The sequence below is a fragment of the Gymnoscopelus braueri genome, assembly GCF_963280865.1.
Source record: "Gymnoscopelus braueri genome assembly, chromosome: 7".
NCBI lineage: Eukaryota > Metazoa > Chordata > Actinopteri > Myctophiformes > Myctophidae > Gymnoscopelus > Gymnoscopelus braueri.
In genome coordinates, this window is record NC_137608.1 from 7,617,052 (window position 1) to 7,624,708 (window position 7,657).

A 7,657-nucleotide genomic window follows, 5' to 3' on the forward strand; every position below is an offset into this window, starting at 1 on the left:
CAAAGTTTGCACTACTGGTGTGCTAGTACGAGGCGAACAGATAAACGACGTACGCTTTGTCTATCTCTGAGATGAGATGAGATGAGATGAGATGAGCATAAGATTTGAATGATATTATAACATTAATATGCAAAACATAATGCCAATAAAATAGAAGTTAAAAGTAGTAGTTCCGTTGATCGGCGGTGGAACACAGTCAATTTATTGATCATTAAAATAAACATGCTCTTAATGCACGCATCCCACCCATGTTAAGTTATTAGCTCATGTTGTTAATAACTAGGCTACAATTGGTTGGTAAAGTCCAGATGACAACAATATGACTATGAGTTTAGTAGAATTTATATTCATGCATTATTTACATAATATTTGTTATTGTCTATCACTCCTCTGAAACAATGTGAATTACTGTTAGTGAGAACTTACTTCATGTGTCCCTTAAGCATGTGTAATTTCATTTATTTTTGTGGGTAAAGGACCTTGTAACTTATTTTTTTGTGATTTATAAATAAAGCACTTTTAAACATCATAATTTAATATTGTACACCCACGTATTGTATCGTATTATCGTATACCGTTTGTGTCTCTTTAGCATTATGCAACCCTGAAGGTGGCATTTGTGTGTGTGTGTGTGTGTGTGTGTGTGTGTGTGTGTGTGTGTGTGTGTGTGTGTGTGTGTGTGTGTGTGTGTGCGTGTGCGTGTGTGTGTGTGCGCGCGTGCGTGCGTGCGTGTGAGAGTGGCTTTAAAGACAGATGCCACAGAATGAGAGGAGGTTGTGATCGCTGCAGGACCACTACAGCACAGGTAAACACGCTCAATGGAACTTCGTTCAGCTTTCATCTTTCATTTTCCTCCATTGTTGTGTTTCTTTCTGAAATGCTTTTCCACTTTAACATTTCCACTTAAGGTTTTCCTTGTAATTGAATTATAGGCAATTGTTGAGCAAAGAGAGTTCTATAATAGGTTCTGTAATAGGTAATCAGGTAATGTTCCGTACACACTAGAGTCGAGCACTATTGATGATGCTACTGTAGCTGTGTGATAAGATGCAAGCAGTGGTGTAGTAACAAAGTGCATTTACTTACTTAAAGGACAACTTTAGTTTTTTACAACCAAGGTTTATGTTTTAGATTGTAATTAAAGTAAATAAAATATGAGTGTAAAATTTTTTAAATTTACTGCTTTCTATAGTTTTAGCAATTTTCGCGATCTTTTTTACAGTGGGCGGGGGCATTCTGTCCGGTGGCTAAATATGTCTTTTTTTACACAATAACCCAGTGTTTTCTTTATTATTATTTACAGTAGCTCTTCTAGCCCCCAATAACTCACATCTGGCCATCAAAGACCACGGGACCTTTTTTATTGTGTAAAAAAGGCATATTTAGCCACCGGACAGAATGCCCCCGCCCACTATAAAAAATATCACGAAAATTTCCAAAACTATAGAAAGCAGTAAATGAAAAAAAAAAATTACACTCACTTTTATTTACTTTCATTACAAGCTAAAATATAAACCTTGGTTGTAAAAAAACAAAGTTGTCCTTTAAGTACTTACTGTACTTACTTTATTTTTGAGTATTTGTTTTTGTTTTAAACTTGACTTTCATTCCACTACATTTCAAAGACAAATATTGTACTTTTTAATCCACTATATTTGTAGGAAGGGATCCCGGGACTCAAACTTAGTGAACATAGCAGACCTGGAAGCTCAAAACACGTCGCAGTAACAATATTCCCATGACTGTAGAATCAGAAATAGAATCAGTTTACAAAAGTAAAAGCTATTTTGTGTTTTCTAGCACATTAACTAACGTCCATATCATGCACAGTATACATCTGCTGTATGATCTAGAGCAGTGGTTCTCGAGCTTTTTCATGTCAAGGACCCCAGAATTTATATGGATTTGGCTGCGGACCCCAGCATTTGAAAATATTTTGTGCCAGGGACTAGGTCACAACAGTTCGCAACGAAACGTGAAGCGTTGTGAGCTTGTAGATGGGCTATTTACAAATAGCCTGTAAATAGGGTTCAAGTGACTGAATTTGATGCTTTATGAACTAATTTTGCTGGGGACCCCCTGCAACCCCCTCAAGGACCCCTATGGGTCCTCGGACCCCACTTTGAGAACCACTACCCTAATAGCAGGTGTCTTCAAAAATAGCAGATCTACAAGCTCACAACGCCTCGCGCTGCAAGGCGTTGTGAGCTTGTAGATCGGCAGATTTTCGGCAAAGATGTTTGGTGTAGAGGGAAAGAAGAACGCTTGACAGTGCTGTCAAACAAGTCTATGAAGCTATCTATGAAACCTATATGAAAAAGTTTAATCTGCAACACAATTTTATACAATATGTAGTGGGAGGTCCCTGCTTCATCTCTCTCTCAGCTAAGGGGTCCTTGACCTGAAAAATATTGCATTGTTTTTACAGTGTGTGTGAATGTTGCCACCTGTTTCCATAAGAGATTACATATTACATCTGGACACTTCACAGCAACTCTGCTGGCAGTGGTGGAAGAAAGTAAAAGTAGCAATACCACAATGTAGAAATACTAGGAAAACCTGTATGCAATCTTTTACTTGACTAAAACATTTTTGGTTTTGAAAATAGCCGTTGTTGTACATGTAGATTGGCTATTTTCAAACGTGTCAAATATTTACTGTATAAATGCTTTGTAATAATAATCTGAATCTATAAAGTGACTTGTAACTAAAGTTCTCAAATAATTTGAGTGGAGTTAAAAGTACAATATTTGCCTCTAAGATGTAGTGGATTAGAAGCATAAATAAATGATATAATAATAAATAAAATACATTGGAAATACTTAAGTAAAGTAAAAAAGAAAATATCAAAAAAATCTATTTAAGTACAGTACTTGAGTACATGTACTTAGTTACTTTCCACCACGGTGTGCAGGTCACACAGGGACATCAGTCCAACGTGAGAAACACACCACATGTTCAACCCTTTCTGTGGGAGTCTTTGGCCTTGTTCACACACTACTGCAGGGGTCTTCAAGGGCTTTTCCAGGTCAATGACCCCTTTAGCTGAGAGCAGTGATGTGTTCTACCGTGGTACGGTGTATACGCCGTATACAGTGCAGATTTTTTTGGGGGAAAGCGTATACAGTCTAATAACCATTTCATCCATTGAAAACGCGATAGCGTATCGCGCATGTCGCGCAGGGAATAATTATCGTATACCCTCCGAAAAAAACTAGATCACACCACTGGCTGAGAGAGACATGAAGCAGGGACCCCCACTACATACATACTGTATAAAATTGTGTTGCAGATTAAACTTTTCATTGATAGATTCATAGACTTGTTTGACAGCACTATCATCCGTGTATGTTGGATTCATACCAGCAGGCCTACCAGTGACATCATCATTAGGCAGGCTTTTATTTTTTCAAATATTTTGTATTAATGCAAGAACAATGGCTTCCATTATAGCATGCTAACGTTCCAGGAATATGCTTGGATTCCCCATCGATGATGTCACTGGTAGTGGTAGGCAGGTTTCTGAACTGTCCACAGCTATATTATAATGGGCATTAGTGAGGACCGATAATATGAAGAAAGGTTGAAAATGGGTGAAGTCGTCCTTTAACTACAAGTGAAAGTTGCTACTTGAGTTAAAGTTAACTTTCTTTTTAAAATACTTTCAAAAGTACATGCTTTTTAAAATTCTTCAATATTCTAAAGTACAAATGACCAAAGTACAAAGTACCAAAAAATATCAATAATACTTTGTCACTGTCCACCACCACTGTCCCAACAACCAACCTCTCTCCTTTGTTTTTTAGTTTTTTTTGTGTTCCACAGAATAAGTTCAACAGCATGGCATCCTCTGTCAGTCTCCTGCTGCTGTTATTCCTGTGTGCCCAGCTGGCCACAGTCCACACTCAGCTGAAGGTGTTTGACCTGCGTGCCAGTGAACTACCCAGCGGCCTCTTGGGCACCACCGACGGTTACGTCAAAGTGTTCTGCGGTCCCGCTGTCCTCGGTAAAACGTCCGTTCGCAACAACAATGCCAACCCCTGGTGGGAGGAGGACTTCACCTACTTCAAGGCCCAGGTTTTTTTATTATAAAATTATATTATATTTTATTTTTGTTTCATTTTGACTATCAATTTCAGAAAAGTGTTTTATTATTTATTTTTTATAGATGTCAAAGCGGGTTTAATTTTGTGAAAATACTTTGCATAATATAACCCATAATATAGGGTATTTCCAAGGGAAGATATAAAAAAAGGTCAGAGCAAGTATCGTGTAAAAAAGGAAAAAAAGAAAAACATAACATTTTAAAAAAAGTATTCACATTAAAACTGGCACAGTTGTACAACATTCAAATACAACCAAAATACTAGGCTTATGTATGGAATAAATTAACAAAGACTAAAATACATTTTCAGACAGTTACATTTTTTTTTGCCTCGTTTTTATTTTTACTTCAGTTAACGAAAACAAAAATATTAACTTTTTTCCAATTCTAGTTTTAGTTATTTGGTTAGTTTTGGATAACTACAATAAACCTTGTTCTCGGCCCATGCAGGAGAAAGAGGTGTTGAGGCTGGAGGTGCACGACAGTGACTTCCTCTTCGATGACTTGCTGGGGTCTTGTCAGCGCTCCATCGAGGTTGGCACGCACGAGCACGACTGCTTCCTGCAGAAAGGCGGCACGCTACACTACTCCTACACTCTGACTGTAGTCTGACAGCCCCGGAGGCCACAGAATGACCAATGGACCATGGGTCGAATATTCCATCTTCAACCACGATCCGCCACAATTCTGTCAGTGAACAAAATAAATAAATAAACTTGCCACAGCAGGTGTTCATGTCTGTTTTGATTAAAAACTACAGTCCTACTTGCAATTTCAATTTCCATTTCAATTCAGGCATTTAGTAGACACTCTTATTCAGAGCAACTTACAAGTGTGACATCACCAGAATAAGCAGAGTAAACATGAACTCTAGTCAATAAACAATATGACATCAGAATAAGCAGAGTAAACATGAACTCTCAATAAACAATAAGGTAAATAGTTTCATAGAGTGCAGAGAGAACAGTGTATTGCCTCACAGAAACTAGGATACCAGGTAGATAATGAACCTATAGCATCTGTCTTAAATAACACGCTATAACATTCTATATATATTTGAAACTATAGGATACCAGGTGGTAAACAATGACCAGGTAAACAATTTCAATGCATCTCAAATGGTTAAGAGTTTAAAGTTACAATGGGTTTATATAATGTGGTATCTTGATATACATCTATGGACTTATAGAGCCAGATTTGAACACACACACACACACACACACACACACACACACACACACACACACACACACACACACACACACACACACACACACACACACACACACACACACACACACACACACACACACACACACACACACACACAGAGACATACTGTAAGTTTGGATACTGAGTGGCACAGCTCACATAAACAGCGCACATTCCAGAGTAACACTAGTGTCCAGTTCTGATTGCCAGTAATGTAATGCCCCCGAATAAAGATAAGAGATGTAGCACACACACCTAGCTCCGTGCACATCCAACACACACAAAGGCAATGTATGCAAGTACATAGAGCTCTGCTCTGCTCTGCTCAGCTCTGAACTCTCCAAAATCCGTACCTGGCTTACCGATAACAAACTGTCACTACACCTTGGGAAAACTGAATCCATTCTCTTTGGGACCAAACATTCCCTCAGTAAGAAGAAGGTAATTGACTTCAAGGTCAAAGTCGGTGACACAATCATCTCTAGCAAAGAAGAGATTACCTATTTGGGATGTATGCTTGACAAATACATTGTCCGGAGGATTGAGACGAAAATCGTTCACTTTTTCATAAAAGCATGAAACTTGGTACACTTGTACAGTTTGGGCCCCTGAACATTTTCAGATATGGAGCCATCGCAAAAACGCCCCCTGGTGGCCATGGAGGCCATTTTACTTTCCGCCATAACCAAATAATGTATATTGCATTATAACTCTTGAACCAAACATGATAATACAGAATAGGTGATGTTTACACGTATGTTTTGATGGTCAATGATTACAATAATATCATGTACAACATCATAAACTGTTCAGGTGAATAGGTAATGGACAATTCAATCACGTTGTTTGTGTCCAGGTAGCTCAGTTAGTAGAGCACTCGCCTTTGGATCACAAGGTGGTTCGATCCCAAAGAACCTCTGTGTATGAGTAGCATGGCTTGGGTAACTAAGACGTGCATTAAGTAGCCTACTGAGAGATGATGGTTGGTGTTGCTCCACCTCAGCAGTCCAGGGGTCTAGCGCATTGAATTGGGAATAGACACCCTCATTCTCAGCCAATACCGATGATAAGCCACTCTTACTTAGTCAGTGACGTTGAAAAAAGGATATATCTGAGAATGGTCATTCCTATGTTCCCAGAGTCCTGCTGTATGTTCCAAGGGCCCTGTGTTCAACTGCGTGCTATGTTCCTGGAACATTCCCAAACATTCAAACATCCTTTTTATTTTCTGATATTAAAGTTAATATGGCACAACGTGCCGGTGTAGATCGGCTAGTTGAACTATTTTAAAATGTTTTTCAAAATGGTAAAATATGGCTAATACGTTTAGGCATAAGGGGTAAGGAAAGATAGGGCCCAGGACATGCAAGACACAACTGGTCCCTTATGTTTTAAGGCAGCCATCATTGTCATCACCAATTTGCTTACTGGCCCCAGGTTTTAGCTGGGTGTCCCAAGTCCATGACAAATATCTCTAAAACACTAAAATGTCCCGGTTTTCAACATATCACTATCAAATTGTCTCGTTAAAATAATACTTGTTTTGTGTGCTTACATAGATGTTTATCATGTTGTAATCTATTCTGTTGAAAGGTGCAGTTACTAAGTGCTAAAATAATTGTTCCCCATCCTGATGAAACACCAGGTATAAAAAGATTCAAAGAAATTGTCATTGTAGTGAAAACAGATGATCTGCAAGCTCACGGTCACATCAAGATGCATTGTGAACTTATGGATTACAATTTATTAAATTCTGTGTTATTCCATTGTAATTTCAGCGTTTATAAATTATTTTATATACTGATTTTATATTGTTTTCTCATGATTACCATGCTGATTGTTTATTATCTTACTCTTTAAAGCACTTTGTAACCTGATTTGGAAAAGCGCTATACAAATAAATTCATTATCATTACATCAACAGCATTGCGGTGATAATTATATAAATGTTTAAATATTTGGAAATGGAAGCATACAGCATAGTATATAGCCTATAATGCCAGAACCATTATAATAAGCTTATGCTGTTCAAAAACAAAACAAAAACAGACTTAATTGGAAGGATTCACATTTTTCAGTTAATGTAGCCACTGCCACCTTCCTATGACTCAATTTGGGGTCCTAACCCACAGTTTGAGAACCTCTGTTTTATATGGTATCACTGTAATCCTTTACCATCAAAACATGGGTGTACACATCACCTATTCTGTATTATCATGTTTGGTTTAGGAGATATGATGCAAAATACATAATTTGGTTATCGCGGAAAGTAAAATGGCTGCCATGGCCACTAGAGAGTGTTTTTTGCGATGGCAAAAAATGTTCAGAGCCTGTACAAGT